The following is a 24,042-nucleotide window of genomic DNA, read 5'->3' as shown; positions in this document are numbered from 1 at the left end:
CTTTGACCTCTGTCCATACAGGCAAAAGTCATCTTTTCTTCTACTTTTGTTTTTCTTTTTGCGATGCTGTATATTAAATGCAGGGACTAACTCAGGGCAAGCAAGCACTCTATCAGTGAGCTATATACCCGGTCCTTCTCAAAAAAAGATTTTTTTTTTACATTAGTACTCTGGGAGGCTGAGCCAGGGGGATCACAAACTCAAGCCAAGCTGGAACAAGAGCACAAGTTTGAACCAAGCCCCTGGCCATTTAGCGAGATCATGTATCCAAAAATAAATAAATAAATAAATAAAAATTAAACAGGGCTGAAAATGTAGCTAAATGTGAAAGTCTAGGTTCAATCCCTAGCACTCCACCTCCAGCACTCTCTCTCACACACACACACACACACATACACACACACACACACACACACACACACACACACACACACACACAGAGTCTTGTTAAATTGCCCAGGCTGGTTCAAACTTGTGATCCTTCTGCCTCAGCCTTCCAAATTGTTGGGATTCTATTAATGTGCCATGCCACCACACCTGGCTGCTCCTACTTTTTTTTTTTAAACAAGGAAAGCACTGCCCAACAATTATAGATCTGAGTCTCAAAGCTTTTCTTCCTCCTACCTGAAGCCAAGGTCTAACAATCACCTCTGTCTTTCCTAAAGCCGCCATCTATAGCAGGGCAGAAGTATGAGTTCAAACACAAATGTCAGAGTGTGCTGAGATCTGGGTTAGGCCATTGTACAGAACAAGGTGCGGAAAAAGGAGAGAAAAATGCTCAAACTAACTTCAAAATAAACTTAAATGAACCGCTTCAGGGAAAGGTTATTACCCAGGGAAGGAAAGATATTGGTCACAATAACTTGGCTCCTTTACATTTGACCTTTATATACATTTAAGGTCAAGCAAGGGAAACTCTTTCATGTTACTTTGTACAATGGAGGGGGACAGGAGAGAAGTTGTATTCTGTGTCATCAGAAGATTACAATACTTTTGTAGAAATGAAGCATTTAAAAAAATGAAACACAAAGTGTGTTACACAGTTACTACATTCATCCCCATAGATCAACTTATTTTAGTAACTGCATGTAAGGGATTCTGATTTTGAAGTTCTTTGTGTTTATGTTTCAGGTCAGGCTTGGTGTGGAAGCCTGAACCCAGGTGACTGGAATGCTGAGCCCTTGCTTGGTCCTCCACCAGCCAAAACCATGAAAACCACTATGTTCTGACAGATCAAAGAACAGTTTAGCACTTAAAAATCTCCCAGGAATAGAAACGATACCTAATATGAATACAATTTCTCAAACGGACCATTCAACTTTACTGTGGATGAGCTCAAAATCTCTCTCTCTCTCTCTCTCTCTCTCTATCTCTCTGTCTCTCTCTCTCTCTCTCTCTCTCACACACACACACACACACACAAAACACCCCTAGACATTTACAAAGGGAACTACTGGCTTGCCAAGGAAACCATAATTTTTTTTTTGGAGCTGGGCTATGAGGAACCGAAGAGTATCTGACTGAATCATGAAGAAACAAATCACTGTGACTTTGTTTCGAAGGTGTGTTGGCTGTTGAAAGCTCCCATGATAATTTTTTTGGCAAAAGTTACAGGTAGTGCAGCCAATGTTTGCTGTCTTGGCAGACACACCCGACAGCCGGCTTCTCCTTCCACCCGTGCCTGGGCACTGGGTCACCGCAACAGGTGAGTGCCGGGAGCCTTCCCGAACTCACAGGAAGCTCTCACTCCCAACAGCAGCCAGCTGAGAAAACAGAAGCGAGACTTCCCGAAGCAATGCTCACTCTTCCCTTCCTGTGAGCACTTCAGGCAACCCTGTAAGCGAGTCCTTCTTTAAGTTCTTCTGCTCTTAATAGCTCACAAATAGAAATGGGGTCTTGTGCACTTTTCTACCTGTCTATTGGGAAAGCTTTTCAAGGAACCAGCAGCATTTTCAGTAAGACAACAGTTTACTTACTGCTAGTGGGTTACTAAGCCCTACGGGTCTCAGGCACAATCCTACCTGCTTCTCATTTCTTCCTTTCTTCCAGGCTTCTGAATTCAGTGTCTTTAAAATGGCCATAGCAATGGACAGGCTAGGAGAGCGACAGCATGTTATATTTTTTCCTAGGAAATGTTAATGCAAGTATAGTGTATAATTTGTTAACTCTTAATAACTAACTTATTTATTAATAAAGTATACTATTTAGATACCTTTGTTTCAAATAGGAAAAAGAAGATTCTTATAAATAAACAAGGGACAGCAACAGGCCAGAGGAGTGTATCACCGGGTTCTTGCTTCAGACTGCTATCTGCTAAGATATTTTACTAAGTTGCATTGTGTGTGACAAACACAAATTCATTTTGTCTTGAACTCCATTTTATTGTAGTACTAGGACAATGTAATACCATCTGTCATGCATTTGTTGAGAACACAGTATTAGATTGAAAAAGTAACAGTCTTCCAAGCACCAGCCTCTAGCCAAAGACTATCCAATAAGTCATGAGTGAAAATTCTTTTTTAAAAACCATGACTGCAAAAATACAGGACTTAAAAACATTTTGGAAATGCTAAAACCCTGAAATCCTAGTAGTAGATAACCTGAGGTGATACAAATCTAGCTATAATGTATGTTTAAATGTGGGCTGGGGATTTAGCTCAGCAGCATAAAGCGCCTGTCTTGCAAGTACGCAGTTGTGAATTTGATTCCTGGTACTCCCTCCCCCCAAAAATATATATCTGTATCTGTTGGGAGCCGTGGCACTGTCAAGTCATCAGACGCGGTGATTGCGAGGCCTGTGGGAAAGTACAAAAGCCTGGGCTAGATTACCCCTCTCATCGAGCCCGCCTGTGTGGCACCTGTTTCTTATCACCCCACTAAGTTCCCGCCTCACAGGGTAGTCTGCCTAGCTATTAATCCTATATATAGCCAGTGCCTCCACCCCCGAGAGAGAGAGAGACTGAAGCACAAAAGGAGCCGCGGGGAGCGGACCGGTAGAGGCTTCGGGGCAGACTGAAGCACGGAAGGAGCCGCGGAGAGCGGACCGGTAGAGGCTTCGGGGCAGACTGTATAAGGAGAGAATAAAGAAAAGCCTGACCACCGCCAGACCTTGTCGTGTGTCTTTCCTGCCGGCCGGGAGCGGACATCGACATGTATCTATCTATCTATATATCTATATATCTGTTTAAGTGGGCCTTATTTTCATGTTGTATGATTTGAATGCTTCGTATCCCAAGCTCTAAACAGACTGATTTAGTAAATCAAGTTTTAATAACCTACCCTTCTTATTTCTCATCATTAAATACGTGGTGTGGTGAGTGTGTGTCCCCCACTGTGCCATTTGTGAGCAAATAATCTTATAAATGCAGTTTTATGATGGCAACTATCCTGAGCGAGAAGAGCTATCTTGGTTCCAGTTTAGTTTTAATACATTTTATTCAGGAAGCTGCATTCTGTTCATATAATTTGCCTTTTTTTTTGTCCAGAGTACTTCTGGGGTGAGGGAGAGTCAGAAGGAACCACATATCTCTACTGCAATGCTTTTTTTTGTCACAAGAAATTTTTGTTCAAATGAGAGCATATCTGATTTGGAAAGAAAGGGAGGAGATGCTGAGCACCTACTGAATACCCATCCAGCATGGGAGGTGAAAACAAGACACAGGTGTACTGAGGCCAAGTTCATACTTTACAATGTCCTTCACCTTTACCTGTTCTTTCCTCTTAATCTTGAAGGCCTAGAGTGGGGTTCCTCATACTAACTCAACCAATCTTTCTACTTTGCCAAACCTTGAGGAACAAAAGAACAAATGCCAGAAGCAGTTGGGACTTTTACCATTTTATTTTACAGCTAAGAGTAATAATAGCCTTTCCTATGTACTGACACATTCAATCAATAAAAAAAATGGTCTAGACTCTTGCCCACCCTCAGGCTTAATAAATAAATCAAAACAGTAAAGCTCTGAAAGGCAGGAAGGGAAGTTCTACTTTTCCCTAAAGCCTTTTTTTCTAACGATATAAAAAAGAGGAAAAGAGGGCAACAAGGAGTTTTTGTACTCCCATGACAGTGGCACAAAGGACTACAATTTATTCTTACAACTTATTTAAGAACCCGCACCTGCAATCTGATCATATCCTAAATCATTCTGAACTCAGACGTAAGTCTGGAGGCACAGCATCATAAAAGATAAGTAGGTTCCCAATTTGTGTATGTTGGTCTATTTATCTTAGGATACACTAAGTGCCAGTCTGTTCGGCTGGTTACAGCTTGGTTCCACTTGACCATCCTGCCCAGAAGCTGGAAGCTATCCTTGACAGCTCCACTACTTATCTACGGTTCCTGATCTCTGACTCTACAGCTTACATCCTAATCCTAAGGATAGAGGAACAGGAAACACTTCTTAACAATGATTTCCACTTAAAACTCTCTTGGAGAGATGGCTATTCTTAAATCTGCACATAATACAGCATGAAACAGGAACATGCTCCAAAGAACAAAGCTCCTAATGGACTGACTCACACCAGGCTCTCAGCATGAGTGATTCTTGGATGCAGGGTCAGCCAGGGTGGGAACATCTTGCAGTCAGAGACCTTAGTGCCTTAGATCAGATGAGGACAACACCGAGAAACATGCCTCCCTCCCTAAGTGTCAAGAAATAACAAGAAACTTCATGGAAGGAAAAGAGGAAAAGCAGGTCAGGATAAGAACTAGGGGCTGACAGCTTATGTTCAGAAATGTGTTTGATTTGGAAATAAAACCAAGGCCCCACAATCATTGCTAATTTAGCAACAAAAATACTTTGGGTACTGAGGAAAAAAAGGAAAAAGAATGCAACAATTCAGCTCGATGGCCTCCTTATAATGGGTACTGTTAGTGCTTATCTGGTATCAGTTCTCTGCTTTTCTTTCCCAACAGCTTGTTTTATTGAGATACCCACCTCCTCATCCTTTCTACACACAGTCATAACCCCAGATCTACAGGTGGACGCTGTGAACCTAAATTAATTAGGACATGGCAATCTTAGTACCATTACTGCCTCTATGAAATAAGAGCCTTTACAGATTGAGATTCTTGAATAAATGGCTCAGAGAAATGTCTCTTTCCTGGTGCCTATAGACAAGAGATCCTGATCCCACATTTACATTCCTTGGTCTTCTTGGGACCATTTAGTGGAGGTTGGGATGAAAGAGGAAGAAAAACTTGAGTCCTTGATGATTCTGTGTCACTGAATCACTGAAGCTTTGAGGTCACTGTCCCTCAAGAGCAGTTCAGTAATTTAGAGCTTTCTTTTTGTTTTACCAAATTAGAGTGACAGTCACTATTACAGATGAAAGTATACTGTTTTATAAAGTTCAGTAAAAGTATGAAGTCTGGGGATATGGAATAAAAGATGTAAATATAAATGTGGTTTGAATGTCAGGGCAGAAACTGTCTTACACATCTATGTTCTTTCCATCTGAATGTACACTGATTTGTTAAAAATGTTTCAGGATATAAGTTTTCAATGCACCATAAATCTAAGATGCAGAATGCATGTCATTTGCTTTAAACGTCTCATTTGTAAGTCATATTTTCCATGCAGAGTCACGCCAATATTTAGTCCCCTATTGAGCAACACCTGAGAATCCTGAAATACAAGCATGCTCGGGTCCCCTACATAAAATGGCACAGTATTTACATATATCCTATGCAATCCTCCCATATTCTTTAAATCATCTCTACAGTACTTATACTATCTAGTACCATGTAAATTCTATGTAAATAGTTTTTATTGTGTATTATTTAGAGAATGATGAGAAAAATAAGTCCACATATGCTCAGTACACATGCAATTTTTTTAAAAAAATATTTTTGATCTGCACTAGATACACAGAAATGGAACCTAGATATGGATGGACAACTAAATACAATAACAAGCAAAACTAAATAACTTGCCTTTAAGTCTAAAATCTGGTGTGCATGTGGGAAGAATTAATTCTACATAAATATAAACACTTGATGTTTAAAATCAATCCTCCCAAAACATAAATGACTTTTAGTTGTTAGAAATAATAAGAAAAAGTTTTCTTTGGTTTTAAAGCAGTCAAAAGAATGACCATGTAAGAGTAAAAATAAATTGATGCTCTCAATATTTCCTAGATCAGTAGGTTATGTCAACAAACTTCTGAGCATCCGTTTTTTGTACTCAAAAGTAACTGCCTATCATAATCATTTTTATAGGTGGTTCGTAAAGTATCATAAAATATAGAAAACTTTACATTTAAATTTTTAGTCGAAAAAGGCATAGTTGAGACCATCTCTAGGTATACAAAGTGGTAAAATAGTATTGAGTTCCCAAGGGGAGAAAACCCTAGATCCTCCACTGAAGATCCAGCAACTCTTCTATGCTCACTCAATCTAACACGCATAGGCAGGATCAATTTCAAAATGGAGGATGTTTAAAATAGTCTTTAAAATGATTGTTTATTTCTACTGAAAAACGTGTTCTAAGTTCCAGTGGTGTCTGTATGTGAACGTGATTCCTGATCCTACTTATAAATGCTTTTTAACCTACAATAGTCCTCAAATGTGGGATCCAATCATAAGTTATCAATGTTTTTACAAAAGAATCTACCTAAAATTCCAGAAGATAGCCATGCTGGGGAAGATTAGGAATTGTTAGAAGCAGGGAAAGGCAAAGATTTCCTCCTCCTTTCTCCTTCAACCTAGTATTACTCATAACTTGCAAATACTCACCTTGGACTATATGTTAACCAGCTTTCCATTACTATAATATATATCTGATGTAACCGACTAATCAAGAAGAATTGTCTATTACTGACTCACAGTTTCAGAAGTTCCAATCCACGGCCGGCTGACTTCCTGCTTTTGGGCCAGTGGTGAGGCAGCACATCCACGGTAGAAACACACGGGGAAGCAAAACTGCTCACCTCATGGCTCAGAAACAAGAGAAACAAGAAGGGGCTGGGGCCTCATTACCCCCAGTGACCTAAAGACCTATCACTAAGCCTCCTCTCTTAAGAGCTTTTTCTACTCCTCAGCAGCACTTTCCTGGGGAGCAGCAAGCCTTTACCACCTGAACCTTTGGGAGAAGCCCAAGATCCAAAGTATTAGGATGTAAGGAGAGGGCTGGACCACCAAGCCATATACGAAGCACTCCTCTGTTGTTTATTTCTCCATTTGCTCCCTAAGAGGGATGGTCTAACAGGCTACCATTTACATTATCTCCTCTTCACGTTAGGATTCCAAGCGTATCTTATTGTCAATTCAAAGCATTTCTCCTAAGTTCTTATCACAAAATAAGTAAGAATGGTTGAGCCTGAAGCTTTTAAAATTAAAACTGGGAAAAATATAAACATCTATGAAACTTTAAAGTATACCATTCGATTGTCCTTCCATTACTGCTCTGATATGGAGGTGAAGGTTTTCTGAATCATTTTATATAGGGCTATCCATTTTTAAATTACTGTAGTTTTATAGCAGATATATACATCTCTAAACTATTATCAAGATACATGGCCTAATAAAAATACTCACACCACATTCTCTAGGTTGGAGAAATCTACAAAAGTTGGAATTTCAGCTGTTTACAGGAACAGGGGAAAGACTATTAGTAATAGGAAGCAGACCCCCATGGCGTACCTGCAGTTTAGTTACAGGGTATGTTAATAGGCTCTGTTTGCCAGAGGACATCTCACCATTGCTTTATGTCTCATGAGGAAAGAACACTCTCTCAGATGTTTTCCAAATAAACTTTAAGAAAACACTCTTTCTTAAATTAAAGGCTGGCTACCCCTAACGTATATGGTGTATGCACGTGGTTATATAAACTGAATACTAATTCTTACTCTTTTGCTGTGGAATTTGGTGTTGACTGTCCAAATATTCTGCAAAAATTTTTAATTTTAGATTTTAACCACAGAGGTAGGATGAGTGAGGTGGAGAGCCCTAAGCAACAATTCCACAGGACTCCTCTCCACCGCTAAGGGATCTGGTTTCCAGCTATTCACTTTCCTCCTTGACCCCAGTGAGAAAATTCCATTCCCAGGGAAGAGCTCCTCCGGTGGACCTAATGTTCTATTAGCAGCGTTAGGCCTGGCAGATCAAGGGGATGTCTGCTTCTTAAAGGCTTACTCTTTCCAGATAGGCCAAATATTGTTAGAATCCATAGTATGTGTTTCATTTAGAAATAGACTTTTTGCAAATGAAGGGAAACGTGATTTTAGGATGGAGGACACTGTACAGCGGGTGAAAATTGTCTGTGACTTGTCTCAAATGATTTCTCTTTTGCCAATCCCTATGTGATTTAAAAGGAGACCCTCAAAACTGTAGTTAGAATTATAAAAATAAAGTACAGCATGGAGTTTTGAGAACTGGCTCTGAACATGAGGTATGTAAATAAAGAAGCCCACAATGAACAATGTTTCAGTTTAAAAATGCCAGCATATTTTTACCTTTAAATACAGCATCTATGACACCGCCTCAATGGTATTTTTCCAGCACTGTCCTCTCCACTGAAATCTCCCAAGGAAGAACAGGATGGTGTTAATGTGTGCAGGAGGGCAGTAGTTTGTATGGAAGAGGCAAAGATAAAAATCCACCTGGGAAGAAATACTAAGCTTGGAAAATAATAATACTGAAAAAATAGAGTGTTTCCTAATTTATAGCTATTCCAAGAAACAACACGTTTGTAATACTATGTTTTAAGATTGTCTAGAGCTTAAAAAAGTCAGTTTTGTCAGAAATATTGGCTAATGAAGCTTCTTGGAGTTTTAAATTTCATTTTGCAATGTTCTTCCTATTTGGAATTACCACATGAACAAAGAAATTTGGGCTCATCATGCTTCATGAGGGCATCTGTCTTCAAACCCCCTATACTTAAAACCAGCGTGGTTTGCCGATATCTTATAGGGCCATACGTTTCTTAATTTTTCACACTGCATACATTATATTTTTATTTTAAAGAATCCTTGAATGTAGAATAATGTAAGTGTACCTTTGTGCATACACACCTTTGGTACCTATAAAAGATGTTAAACATTTATAAATCATAATATATTGGGAAAAATCTAGAATTTTAAAATAAATTTTATGTGCTAGAAATGGTTACATATAAGGCATCGGGCTCCATGCCATGCACAAGACTTTGATTCTGCCTTTAAATTATTTGTATCCCTTAAAGCAGAAATCAGCAGCACTAGGGAAAAGCAACCAGTGGACGCAGTAGAAGGACTGATTTGTAAGGTCCCAAAGCAGCAGCAAGAGCAATGCATAATTAAAACTGTTACATTAACAGTTCCTAGGAAACCGAGACTGTGATTTAGAAGGAGAAAGATCAAATCATGTAGGAGTAATTTGAAAAGGTGAAGGAATCTGAACTGAGTTTGAAAGGCTAAAGTCCAGAGAACATCATTATTCTGGCTCCTGCTCTAAGGCTCTGTTTGGGGCCTCCCAAGGGGCAGGCACCACAGCAAACATGGTGCTCGTGGGCTCTAATATATGCTACTAAATGCAGGTCATTTTATCATCAGGCTTTTGGGATGAGAGTGGCAAATAACCTGACTGAGGCCTCCCTAGAAGGAGGTAAGCAGTGTTCCCCCGCCAGGTCCAGGTGACCTGAGACCTCAATGTGTTTTTCTCACACTGATCCTGCAAATCAAAGATGTTTTCGTGGAACCCAAATCTCTCCTACCTGCTCCTTTTTGTGGTACTGGGAACTGAACCTCAGACCTTCATACAGAGCAAAATCCCCAGCCCTTTTAAAAAAAATCAGAACAATTTTTTGAAGGACGGTCTTACTGATTCACTAAATTGCCCAGGTAAGGCTTGGATTTGTGGTCCTCCTGCTTCAGCCTCTCAAGAGTGCTGGAATTACAGGATTCTGTAGCTCCAAAGTAACTTGTTAGCTATAAAGATTAAGAAAAAAAGATTGTAGCTTCTTGTAGAATAAGAAATAACACATCTTTATGAATTTCAGACCAGACACCTGTCATACTTAACACTGCACTTGGGGTGAGCTAGGCTGGATGAATGACCAGGAGGTCCCTAAGGGCAGAAATCAGAGAGAAAGGAAATCTAGTACTAACATGAACGTGCCCAGTGTCACAGCCTGGCTGGCCTGCAAACGCCTCTCCTGGCAGCAAAGAAGATGCTGAATGTGGAGTTAAATTTAGGTATTCATATATCAGATTCCTTCAAAAATCACTAGCAAAGGTGCCAGGTTTGTTACTCAGCACTGGTGTGCTTGCCTAGCATGCATGGGAGCCCTGGGTTTGATCCCTGGCCCTAGAAAACAAAAAATAAAAACAAAACAAAAAAGATTACAGTGACTATTATATTGGTGGTGACTACATTTTAGAATTAAGGTATTAAAGCCATCATCATCTTTTATGCTCCAAAGACATGGAGTTGCAATCGGTCTTATGTACTGAATCAGATATTTTCTTTTCATAGTCTTTGTTTTAAAAATGTGGGGTCCAGTGTTTCAAAATGTTGTAAGGTTTCATGCACTCCTTGATATCTAAAGTGTAGTCACTCAAAAAATGGAAATTTTCAGTGTCATATTTTCACAGATGGAATATTATAGCAATGAGGCTCTTGGTCAAATAATCTCCAAGCTGTCTTTCTCTGGTTCCCTTTCTTCCTTGTCTCATTTCTAGCCCTTTGCTGGATGTTTCCATTGAGAACTTTCCAGTCACCTCCAAGACTATTTACTCTTACAGCTAACTCTGTGTCCTAACTCTCCTGTTGGAGAGAATGAAGATGTCTTGGTGTAGTCTCATCCTTTCAAAGCCAAGCTGGACATCTCTCTCCTTTCCTCTTCCCACTTCTTACCCCTAACCTGAATACCAAGCTTTGTCTCAGGTCTGTGAGTTTACCTCACCATCTTTCTCTTCCCTCAAGAGGAAACCCAGCTTTCCTTATGGCATAAAAAGGGAGGATGAGGTAAAGCAGTGAAGCCTAAAACCATGTGTACGTTAGAAAGCTCAACTGAAATGGGGCCAGATGCAATCTGTAGTGAGACAGAAGGAGGTGACACTGGCTTTAGATCAGTCACCATGAGCACAGGCTTTGATTTCCTAAGACCAAGGAGATAATTTTGTTTTACTGACTTAAGCTTAGGGAATGTAGTGCAGTGCTTTTCAATTTTTTCAATTATAACTGTCTGCTCCCAAACACTGGATTCATTATCTATAGCTGCTGAGACAAGATCTGGTACCACTGACTACATCTGGTTCTTTTGCCATTTTAGGTGATGGCCCTTCTGCAATGATTTGCATAGTCACCTAGCAAGCCTGGGAGAAGTCTATCCAAATTCACCATGAGTTACAGATGTAGAAACCATGAAACTTCCAATAATCCTCCATGGTGCCAAATTTCATGGAACTATGATGTTCTACCACGTTTCTAAAGTACAATGGTCTTGCATCTAGATATAGAACAAATGAACGATGTTTTAACTTTTACCCAAAGTATAGCTTTGAAACATATCAAGGGAAAACAGATGGAACTGAAAGAAAGAAGTGACCATCCACTGACCTAATGAGTGCTCTAAAACAGTTCTCTCAAAACAGCTCTCTCAGAAAGCGCAAGTAGAAAAGAAAGGAACGTAGGAGAATGGGGGATGGGGGAAGAATTAAGATGTATCACATGAAGGTACAAATTCCCTATGATGAATGTTATCATTGTGTATATCTCAAATGTGCCAATAAACTTAATAAAAAAGATTATTGACGGTATGAATAAATTATTTTTATTGAATTGGTATCTCTGTACCCCCAAAAATAAGCATGATGTCCAAAGACATAGCACATTCACAAGTACGCAATTTATGTGTAAAGTCTGTTTTTTCTGATCACCTTTCTAATACCTTTGATGTTAATTTCTAATGTACACTAAGTTTTTCTTTAATTTCTAATTTGTTTTGATCACCCACTGGCTTCACAGAAAGGTTATCTGTTGACCAGTGTTTCTTTCTCAGACTCATTCTGAGCTCACCAAGGGTGAGCTTTCTTGCCTTGGTAGCCCTCACAATACTCAGCTGTGTGTTCTGCACAAAGAAGGAATTCATGATGAGCCCTGAACAGGTCACTTGTATCGTGTTATCAATAACAACTTATGCTAAGTGGTTTTACGCAACTTCTACATATGTGTTGCATACGGAATCCATCAAAGGTTATTAGGCTGGAGGAAATTTAAGAGCAAAGGGAAACATTCTCCACACTAGAATTCGTGATGATGGAATGTCATCCTTCGCTGGTCCTGGAACCTGTGGTTTAGCTAAGTGCTTCAAGATGCCTCACATTTTCCACACGGAACATTGAGGTCAGTCAGAGGGGAGAGCACGAGGTGAGCGCTTTGGAGATAGCACCTAAGAGGGTTGGCTCCAGCACTGGCCAGCCAGGTGTAGTGCATGGAACTGTGCCGCAGAGCTTTGTACTCTGAATGTCCTTTCTCCTGGCTTCTCCAACAGGGACAGGTCACTGTTCCTATTTTTCTACATTTCTTGCTGTGGCCCAGTTCTGTGCCCATGCCCCTTGTTTTTTGCAGGCTTGATCTGAAATCTGCTTTTAACAAACTATTTTTCCCCAAACAACACAGAAAGAGATTAAGAAGCTAGATGGCAGTGCTGGACGTTGGCATGTGGACAGAGGTATTCTGTGTTTAAAAACCTGGGGAAATCTGGCCTATGACACCTTCTTGTTGAAGACATGCGATTCAGGGCAGCATAGAAAAGACCCTGCAGAAAAGGAACTGACTTTGCCTAAATTCCAGAGCTAGTGAACCGTGAAGCCCTCTTCCCCTGTCGTCTCCCACAGAGATCTGTTACCGAAATTCCTAACTTTCAATGCCAAAGACAGGCACAGGAGCTAGTTCCTCATTTTGAAGGATATCCCTTCATGAGAAAACAAGAACTTCTTTTGTTTTTGTTTTTTGCAGTGCTGGGGATCAAACCCCAAGCCTCACAGGCAAGCATTTTAACCACCGAATCATACCTTCCAGCCCCAACAAGTGCTTTCTTTAAAAAACTTAGAATGAACAGCCCTGCTAAGACACAGTATTGGGACAGGCATAGCAGACACTGTCATTACAGAAAGGAGAAATGAGCAAGAAAATAATGATAACTGATCCAAGAATGGTAAGTCCAATAGGATAAACAATGCTAATTTTTTTTAAAAAAATGACATTCTTTTTCTCCCAAGAGTAGCTAGGAACCCCCTGCACCATTCACCAGCTGCAACTGTAGGTTCTGCAGCAAGGAAATATTCTAGGTTCTCAAAGAAAAAAAAAGTGTCATCTCTTTAACTCAGTGTAAGGTATGCAAACACCCTGGAGATATTTTTTTTTTCATGGGAAACAGACGCTCGATGCTTAGGAACAGTCAAATCTGTGTATGACATAATTCTGTGCTGTATTTTTTGGGACTACTCTGTTTGGTTTGTGCAACACTTTCAATCTTAAATATTTGCAAAAAACATATTCATGACTTTGCCATGTCAAGAGATAATCAGGGAATGCTGCATTGGAAACAACTCAAAGAAAACACTTCAATGACTTTTTAAAGATTACACCCTGCACTTAGGTCCTTGTGCTCCTCTATCATGCTGCCAATAATTCCACCCGATAGTACATTATTAGCAATGTCTAGCTCAATACAACAAGCTACTTATTCACAATGCAAATCATTAATGCTGTAACCACTGATCATTCTTCTATTAGCTGCTTTCCAAGGAATCTATCAACATTAAGCAAGGCACCTGCAGGGCCCTGGGGCACAGAACCAAGGTCATCTGAGAGACCCATGAAAAGTAGTGTTGACTCCTTCCTGAGCAGCCCTGCCCTATGTTGTTCTAAGTCTCAGGGGTAAAAAGCCTCAATATTCCATGGCCACAAAACATTCAGCTTAAGACCATGTGCTTTCAGGGTACCATGAAACCGTCTACTGGCTTGAGTGGGCTCAATGGGTGACTCTGCTGATGCTGCAGAACAGGAAGGGATGAGAGAAACTCTGGGAAAGTGCTTATTCTCTAGAGAAAAGTGAGCCCCTGGGAGGGTCACAGAGCATGCTGGCTCTAATGGCAAAATCCTGGGCAGGAAATTTGTCATTTTAATCTTTGGCATCTTTACTAACAAGCTCTCCACTGTTGCAGGACTTGCCTCAATAGTGTCAGGAACTCAGAAAATTCTAGGAAGAAGAGTAAAGATCCATATGCCCACAACACCACAGTGCCTGGTATCACACCAGAAAGTTAACGGGCACCTTTGCACCCCTCTGGGAGTCTTGCATCATGCACTGTAAACAACAGCTTGGTCCTGAACTCTGCATCAAAGAGCCAGAATAGGGGAAGTCATGGATAGAAAGGCACATAGAACAAAATACAGGGACGATTTTATCCTTCAGACGATCACCCATCTCTGTGGTACCTGAAAAATGTATAGTCTCAAAGCTAAGCGCATGCGTGTGCGCGCACACACACACACACACACACACATGTCACACTAACAGAGGTTAACAAACCAATAGTTTATGTAAAACAGGCCTTCACACCTTGATGGCTCAACAGTTTCTGACCCAGACATGGCGGCGCATGCCTGTAATTCTAGCACACTGTGAGGCTGAGGCAGGAGGATTATACATTCAAGCCCAGGAAGGCCTGCTTAGCTAAAAATTAAAAAGGGTGTGGATGTGTTCACCCCCTAGTATGGTGGTGGTGGGCGCTAAAGGTTTCTGTAAGTTAGGACTCCTAATTAATTATACTAATTAAGGTCAGTTCTCTCTGTCTCTCTCTCTCTTTCTGTCTCTCTCTCCTTCATTCTTTCCTGCCTTCCTTCTTTTTCTTTTCTCTAGTACGACCTTAGTCTTAGATCCTCAATAACTAAAGATAGGGGCACTTATCTCCAGCATCTTCTTGCATTCTTCACTTAACTTGATTGTTGCTCACTGGCTTTTTGATATCAGCACATAAACTGACTTGCTCCATATCCAGGACAGCTCCCATCTGCAGCTGTGCTATGTGGCTGCGAGATTACAGCTTTCTACTGAGGTATGATACCCATGTTTGCATACACACCAAGACACATGCCATCTGAGAGCAAATGGTTCAGTAGTCTTACACATGCAGAGCACTATCAGGGCATTCAACTTGAGTTTGTAAAAGAGGAAATTAGTTCATTCTTTCAGCAAACATTTGAGCTTCTCTTATTTATACTTCATCTTTTCTTAAAGTCTCTAGCAGCAAACAAAACAATCAAAGACCCTGGTCCTCAGGGAGATTATGTAGGAAAGAGAAGTGCTTCAGACAGGCAACATACTCGTTTTAAATCAACAAGCAACTTTCAAAGGATATTCTTTGCTCAATGTAGAGACTCACTGATGTTGAAGAATAACAAAACATATTTTCTCCAAAACTAGATCATAGCTTTGAAAAACAAAACAAACCAAATGACTCATGGTCCTTGCAAATATCTACACTCATTCATACCCATGAGTAGCTACAGGAGGAGGAGGAGGATGAGCACTAGGGGGAGGAACAGGAGGAGGACTCCTACAGGATCAAAGAGGCACAGTCAGTCACCTGGGTCCTCTGGGATTGGCACCCCAGGCAACTTATGATCAAGACCCTTGAATCAGGCTTGGCTTCCTTTCCCCTTTTTTTTCCATATTATATTTTAAGCCAACAGAATATCAGTGGGTATCTGGAGGGAAAAGTAGTTAATTTTAAGAAAACAGAATGAATAACCCCAGTTGTCTAACCTAACAATATAATTTCTCTTTCTGGATATTTGAACCATGTATCTCTCTGAGGAGGTGATAGGCCCATAGACTCATTTACAGAGAACAGAATCACTTCTAAAAAGCAAAAGAAGTTACTCATTGAAGAAAACAAAACCTTAAATGACTCTCCTGCACATCTTACTGTAACTGTGGGGCCACATGACAACCTCTATAGGTTCTGGCCCTTTGTGGACCTCCTTTAGCATAAAAAATACTTAGAATTATATTTTACAACTGCACTGTTATTGTGACAAATGTAATCCAGGCCGGGTTCCACACTACATACTCATCACCAGATTCAGTTTTTTTCTCTTTGCTTTTAAGAGAAATTAAAATTAAAAATTTTTCATGGTCTGTGATAAACATCATGGGCCCTGAACAGTGTGGCTAAGTCAGCTAATAGTAAGTCAGGTCTGGACCATAAAGTTCTGGTTTTAAACTACTCAGCATTCCAGACGTAAACTAATCAAAGGAACTTAGGGACTTTCCTGTCAGGAATGAAGAGCTGGGGGAGGAAAACCATTGTTTTACCAGTTAACAAAACACTGATGAACTCTGACACAAGCAAAGCAACCTTTACTCCAATGAAATGCCGTGTGCCTTTGTAATAACTTTGAGTGGTTCAAGAATAATTCAGTATATCAAGTATTTATGACTCAGATGAAACATCATTATTTTGCTTGTTAAGCCAACAAGACTAACTCACGATTACATGGGAGCTTTTCAGTTTGTTTTTATTTTGGTTTTGAAAAAAATAGTTCCAGGATAAAAGTGAAATATAAATCTTTTTTTCAGTAGCATGTGATACCTTCCTGAATTTCCTCATATATTCTGGTTACTTCACTCAGTATCTAATAACACAATTAAACATCATTACTTCACCATTTGGGGTCTTGACAAACAGCTAATAACATGGTCAGAGTGTGACACATTAAAGTAGTTAGGAAAGAAGCAGAAACATGAGTGCCTGGACCTCAAAGAAAGGGATACTCCTATTCCTTTCTGTTCTTTGTCTTTTAATTTTCATTGTGGTTTTTCAAGTACTGCCATCACAGAATCAGAAAGAGATTTTAAATCTTGAGGAAAAAGAAGATGTTAAAAAAGACAAATAGAACTTTGATGAAAAGCTGCCTAAAACAAGGACTAAATTCATTAGTTCTTAGCAGGCCAACAGGACCAAATGACTCCCAAATGGTGGGGCTGCGGCGGACTCTTTCTGACCCCAGGTTTACGCTTTGTGAATGTTATAGTAAAGTGTGCGTTTTTCTTTTATTTTCCATCTTTAGTAACAATATTTGTTAGTCTGTCTTCCAAAAAAAGTTTCCTGTTTTCAAAAACTTGCAAACAGAAAAGTTTGGCCTGTAGGTACACAACAAATAGCCAATAAACCTAAATTGTAAACATATTAACTTTTAAAAGAATTTCACACTCAAGTAATTAAAAAACATGCCGATGGCTCACTCAGAGTTGAAGCTCACCTCTTCAGTGTCTCAATCCACAACTTCCAACATCAGTCTTCACCTGCAATAGAAATACAAAAACACAAATAGCTTTATTCAAATATTAGTTTTTTGGAATAATTAGAACAGAACATGGATGAGATATCAGGGCTAGTCTTAAGGAGAAAAAAATAATAAAAAAAGACTGCATACAAAAAAAGACCAGAATTTTCCCAGGGAAATACCATAGCTCGTCCATAACAGACTTAATCATGAAAAATGAATGAAAAAGCAAAAGATTTACAGGATGCTGCTCTACAAAGTTACTGACATCCCATCATCTCTGATTTTCCCTTGAAATACTTAGAAAACTCAAAAGACTTGAACTTTCGATGGCTCTGCAAACACCAGAACCCAATGACTTGCCTGAAACCAGGAAGAATTTTCCCTAATGGAGGAGAGATGAACTCATGGCCCTGAAACAAGGAAGTGGGAGTAGAGCGATGGTTTCAGATACAGCCGCGCAATTCCTTTCTCCCAAAAACAACTCCTCCACAGGATGGTGAACAACAGTGTAAAGGCCATGGCCACTCTATCCATGAGTTCTCTATGACTATACCTTGAGTTTCCTCTGAGCTTCCGTCTTTGCAAGACAGAGTAGCTAGCTCAAGGAGCAGGGGTGCAGCGGGGGGAGTGTGGCGGAAGAGTGGGGGAGTGGGGAAATGGGGGGGTGGGGGAGTGGGGAGTGGGATGGGAGGGTGCGGGTGTGGGAGGTGCTTACATCTGCTAAGATTTGGGGGTCATGGTTTCTTTGTTCACTATTTTAGAAAAAAAGAAGGACCATATGGGCTGGGGATATCGACCAGCGGGCATAAGAATGTATCTGGCAAGCATAAGGTCCTGTCTTGATTGTCAGTTAAAAAAAAAAAAAAAGAGAACCACAGGCACTTCAATGTCTGCAGATTTTTTTTTTTTTTTTTTTTTTTTTTTTGGTACCGGGGATTGAACTCATGACTAGCACTTGCCAGGCAGGCACTTATGCCACTGAGCTAAATCCCCTGCCCAATGTTTGCAGAATTTTAATAGAAAAGCAGATGTGCCTAGAAAATTCATCAGATTTGTATTTTTAATGAAGTCACTCAAAAATATGCCAGTTGACTGAAGTATCCATCAAAAACATAAAGAGTAAAATAATAGTTACAGAATAACATTGAAAGCAGGGAATGAAAGATAATTTTATAGTTATACAAATTGTCCAAAGAGAACATGAATTTTCAGTTAAAAAAAAACTAATGAAAAATTTACTATGCTATCGAGCTCCAAGCCAGTGTGAAATTTTACTTGTTATCCAAAAATGGAGGAGTAAGTGGGAATAGATAATAAAAGTGACCTAATTTTATTGTTTATGGGAAGCAAAAAAGAAAAGCTGCTTCATTTATGACACTAGTAATATGTAGTTTTTTTAAATTAGAGAGAACAAAGAAATAAAATAAATACTTAGCCTGTTAGGTTAGAGAACAACTATAACTATATTAGAAATGCAGAAATGGAAATAAAAGAAATGCATGTTTTCAACATTTAAAAAACAAAAGCTGTTCACTGAAAAGTGAAATATCTAGTCGATAATTTCTGAAAAATCTAGTTTTAAAATCCAACATGAGTCTAGAATTATTCAAGAAATGTATCACAGAAATGGAACAGTGAAATTAAGACTACTCTATAAAAATATTCTTGGGATACATTTGAACCTCTCAGTGGAGACAGTTTTCCAATGTGATACTTAATGATCAAAGTTGAAACCAAAATACAAAGGCCAAAGAACTAGTACGTACAGTTACTTCAAGGATTAGGTAATTCCCAAACTATACTAAAAGCTTTTAGGATATAGAAAAAACAATGTTGTCCTGTTTGTTTGACAACACTAACAGAAATCTGATAACCAAACTTAACAAGGCACAAAGAGAAAAGTAAGAGAGTTTGCTGATTTAGACAAGATGTAAGTCTAGGGAAACACGGGATTTAGAAAACTGAATCTCTACTATATGACACATCATTAGAGAACAGTTATGCCCCAGCCATAGATCACAAGAGATTTACACACATTCAAGTCTTTGAAGCCACTAAATAACATGCTACATGATAAACTCAAAAACTGTATCTGATAGTCTCTCAGTAACCTAAAACTAAAAGAATGATTTACCATAACTTTTAAAAAAGACCTAAATCAACAAATACCACACTTTATACCAAGTTAGGATTAAAAGTGAAATGTGCAGGCCCAGAAGCAGAGAGCAACAAAGTGCTATCAGAAGCAGGAAAGGGTGGGGACAGGATGGGCAGGGAGTACAGGTGCAGCCGGACAGGAGGAGGACTTCTGATGTCCTGCAGCTCAGTTAGGTAACGGTGGTTGACAATTCATTGCCTTTTTCAAGATAGCAAATAGACAGGGTTCAGAATGTTTCCAATACAAAGAAATGCTAAAAGTTTGAGGTGATAGCTATACCAATTGTCCTGGTCTGACATATATATATCTCACACTATGTGTCACTATACATATCTATATATATTGCTGTGTATCTCATAAATATGTACAATATGTACAATTGCTATGTATCCCATAAATATGTACAATATTTTACAAATATATACAATATGTACAATTAAAAATTAAAAATACTTCAAATTTAGAAAAATAAATAAGCCTAAAAGTAGATGCTTACTTTGTAATAGGAAGAGGAAATGAATAGACCACATTACTGTAATAAGCATGGGACGAGCCTGAGTTCTTAGAATACTCTAAAGAAATATGCTTTAAGAACCTACTGGGAAGGGAGAAGGGTGACAGTGCCACAAGATGATCTTACATGCAATATATAAAAATGAATAATTTTTGTCCAGTTGCAACAATGCTAGTCACAAACAAATGAAAATAGAGACAATCTGAAAATAGATCATGTACAGGAAAATTGTGCTTATGGTAAACAATCTATATAGAAAACATTTAAGGAAATCTTTAGGTTAGGATAATAATTTCCTCATAAGAAATTATGAAAAGTATAAATGTAGTTTTTAAAAATAAAAACGTACAAAATGGTCAGGAAATTCAATATGTGGTAAACCAAGGAACTGGTATTTTTGGTCATTATAGGAATATAAGAATAGCAAGAAGGCTTTTACACTCAGCAATGCTTATTTATAGTTGAATACTTGAAAACCTCAGGGCTGTTCTGTAAACTCAATATAGGATTTTTAGAAAAAAGTCCATTAAGAATATTTGATTATCTAGCCTTAAGTGCACAATCTACTAATGTAGTGTACTCATGGCATTAAATACAAATAGAATTTGATGTAAAAAACCAAATCAAAACTTCATTACATTTCTGAAGGTTAGGGAAATGTTACAAAATAGCCATCAATGTTACATTTGTGTAAAGAAAATGCTGATTGCACTTCACTGAATTGTGGTGAAACGGGTCACATTTTATTGCTTTTGGCCAAAGAACAATGCTAAGCTTATAGTCTGGAGTATAAGCAAGGTGATGTTTAAAAAAGGTTATATAGGCAAAATGCAACTAATGTGAGCTTGAGTGTAAAAATAAATAAAATGTCAAGGTTGGTTTCGTAAAAAGGAGAGGTAAGTCCAGTATAGCACCATGTACTTTTAGCTACAATGTCTAAAATAAGCTTGCCTTTAATTTTAGACAAACACATTGAGTGAAGAGAGAGACTACAAGTTTTGTGACAAAAATTATAGAATCACATGTAGTTATTCCAGAATAAATGTTAATAAAGCTACCATAAAAGGGACCAAGTTTTATTTTTATGTGTAGTACAAAAAAAATGGCCTGTTTTATTATGTCACTAGGTAAAACCAGGTTTTTTTTTTTAGTTTCTTTATTAGTGTTGATTTGCAATACACAATAATTGCATTCATCTTGGGAAATCTGTACATATCCATATCACCCCTTGATCATTTTTGCTTCCTCTTTCTCCCATCTCCTCCCACCCTCAGTCCTTTTTGTTTTTTAATTTTGACACTGGTGTTGCTAAGTTACTAATTTGCCCAGGTGGGCTCAAACCTGCCTCCTGCCTTGGCTTTCCAAAATGTGAGATTACAGATATGTCTCCATGTCTTGCTTAAAGAGCAGTTTTTAATGCCCTCAGCCTGGCATGACTTGACCAAGAAATGACTCAAAATCATGTCTGTTAATAATAGTTCTACTTATAATGACAACTGTGCAAAAATCCAAAGCATAAACATTTCCCATAAAATATCAGTTATTTGAGATAAAGAGCCACAGGAATTTGTTCATTAGCACAAAGTGTGTCTTTATTTCTTGTGTAAAAAATATGAACCTGATATGAGAGTGAAAATCTACCTAACGGTCTATCAAAAATGACAGAACAGATCAGTATGTAAAACTAATAAAGGCAAAAGCAGAAAAATCTATTACTGTTCCCTCTATAAGTTTCTATGAGGTATTTTTTTAAATCAGTAACACAGATGGTCAAATAGACAACCATAAATTATGTTTGAGGTGATACAAAATTTGATCATGTGAATCCCCAAAGATTCTCTATTTGGATTAGATTCTCGCTTCTGCCCATTGCTGCCATGGGTGTGTGTGTGTGTGTGTGTGTGTGTGTGTGTGTGTGTGTGTGTGACTCCCCATCTATCCCTTCTGATGTGGGAATGCTAGCTACCCAACTTGTGACTCTGGGTCTATCGCAACATAAAAACTTGTTTTTGGCTTCTATCTGCCATTCTTGGATCTGCTTCATACCATTCACAGACCAGAAGCAAATAACAAAGGTTGATGTAATGCAAACTGATTTCTACTAAGTGGGTCTAACACTCTCTGATGTTTTAGAGACCCGATGTCTACCTAACCTCTTAGCACTCTGAAACCAGCATTTCTGTCTCCCAGGATATTAAGAAGGCTACACCAGTCATCATGCTTCATCCCAGTTACTGTGACTGGTTCATGGATGGGCACATGGTCGAGCCAGGCAACCAGGGCCAATCATAGCTAATTTGGGATATTTTATTGGAAAGGAGACAGACCTTTTTCTGCTCCTCTTACATGTAAACAAGAGAGCATTTAGAGGCTGGAGCTGCTGTTAATCTATGGTGGATGGAGAATGAGCCAGCATGGAGGAATCTCATTCTGATCAAATGTTGTATACTTTGAACTTATAAAACATACTTCTACCAACACCACTGTGACTTACTCTCTCCTATTCAATATTATGTGTGTGAAGTCCCTTCATGTTGTTTTGTTAATTGTATAGTTTAATTGTTCACATAGCTAACACTTGATATTATAAAATTTAATATAGCTATCTGAGTAGTGTGACGTGGTATGACTGTGGTGTAAATTCGCACTTTCCTAATTTCTAATGAAGTTGGGGCATATTTCTGTATGTTATTGGCTACTCATATTTCTTTCCTGTGGAAAACTTAATTCGGGTATTTCCCCATTTTTCTGTTAGGTTATCTTTTTCTTATGAATTTGTTGGAGTTAATTACCTATTCTTCAATCTGTAAATCTATCTGTCCTTTGTGGGGTATGGTTTATCTTCAGTTTCACTTGACAAATGAGATCTTAAATGTGATACAGATGTATGTGTCTCTTAATGACTTTTCTGTCTTGTTTAAAAAATTAGTTTCCTCACTTAAGGATATGAAAGTTATTTGTTTATTTTAAAAAGTTTTATAATTATCTCACATTATCGTCTTTGATTCATTTGAAACTGATTAATGTATCTGGTATGAGACAGGGGATGCATTTTCATTTTTTCATAAGGATAAACAATTATAAATTTATAAATTTATCCTTTTCATTGATTTGCAATTCAGCTCTTTCACATATTACCTTTTTATATAAATGTGGTCCTATTTCAGGACTTCTGTTTTATTAGTCTAATTACTTACCTTTACTCCCAAAACTCCCAAAATAGATAAATGACTAATTTACTAAGGCTTTACATCTAATCCAATCTAGTCTAATCTAATCTAATGTAATCTATCTGAATGACATCATCAAATCCTTCTACCTCTTCTTCTTTAGGATCATTTGAATATTTATGAATATTGCTCTTCTGTATCAATTTTAGTATTATCCTAAATTCCACCAAAAATACGTTGGATTTCTTGGGACTGTACTGTACCTGTATGTGGCAGAATTGACATCATAGTAAGATGATCTAGGAACCCATTTTAGTCCCCTTCCTATTAAGCTCTTTGAATTTCTTTCAATCAAAGTGGTTTTCTTCACAAAAGTCTCTCAGATCTCTCTCCTTAGATATATTTCTAGGGATCTTATTTTTGCTTTTGCTGGGAAAAGTCTCTTGTAAAATGGTTCCTGTTTTCTACAAGGACTATTATTACTAGCTTAAAAAAAAAAAAGAAAAACTGAAATAATTGAAATGTCCAAAAAGTTATAAAAATAAGAGGACAAAGAACATTTTCTTGTCAAAAGAAGGTTGCAATTAAATAGTGTGCTTTGAAAGCATGAACATTTACAACTTTAATATTAACGACTGGAGCTCGGTAGCACACCAATGGAGGATTATTATGAGGAAGGAAAGACTTTCCAGTGATCAAGGACAGACAGAAGCTAGAAAAAGGAAGGCACCTATGAAAGTTAGGAAGGTTTGGCAGATTCTACGCATAGTAAAATGCGTGAAGCTACAGAAATTGATAAACACTTTCTTAGCAGAAACATCTCGTAAGCACTACCTTTCATAAAGTTCAAAAGCTTTCAATCTACATCAATAATTCTTAGCAATTTAGAGCATGTGACCAAGTAGTGAAAAGGAACAATGTT

The 24,042-nt window shown here is 38.5% G+C and overlaps 1 protein-coding gene across 3 annotated transcripts in view; it reads right to left on the bottom strand.

The window, feature by feature from the left end:
- Plekhg1 (pleckstrin homology and RhoGEF domain containing G1) overlaps positions 1 to 24,042 on the bottom strand; it is a 209,499-nt gene that overhangs the window by 135,600 nt on the left and 49,857 nt on the right. For all 3 annotated transcript variants that reach the window (XM_063232903.1, XM_063232905.1, XM_063232904.1), the window contains exon 2: positions 17,252 to 17,294. The gene's annotated coding sequence lies outside the window, so the exon portion shown is untranslated. The remainder of the gene's footprint in view (positions 1 to 17,251; positions 17,295 to 24,042) is intronic.

This window comes from Cavia porcellus, unplaced genomic scaffold, assembly GCF_034190915.1.
Source record: "Cavia porcellus strain 051 isolate PalLab524CR breed Dunkin Hartley unplaced genomic scaffold, mCavPor4.1 scaffold_22, whole genome shotgun sequence".
Lineage (NCBI taxonomy): Eukaryota > Metazoa > Chordata > Mammalia > Rodentia > Caviidae > Cavia > Cavia porcellus.
This window is presented reverse-complemented; position numbering and strand designations above follow the sequence as displayed.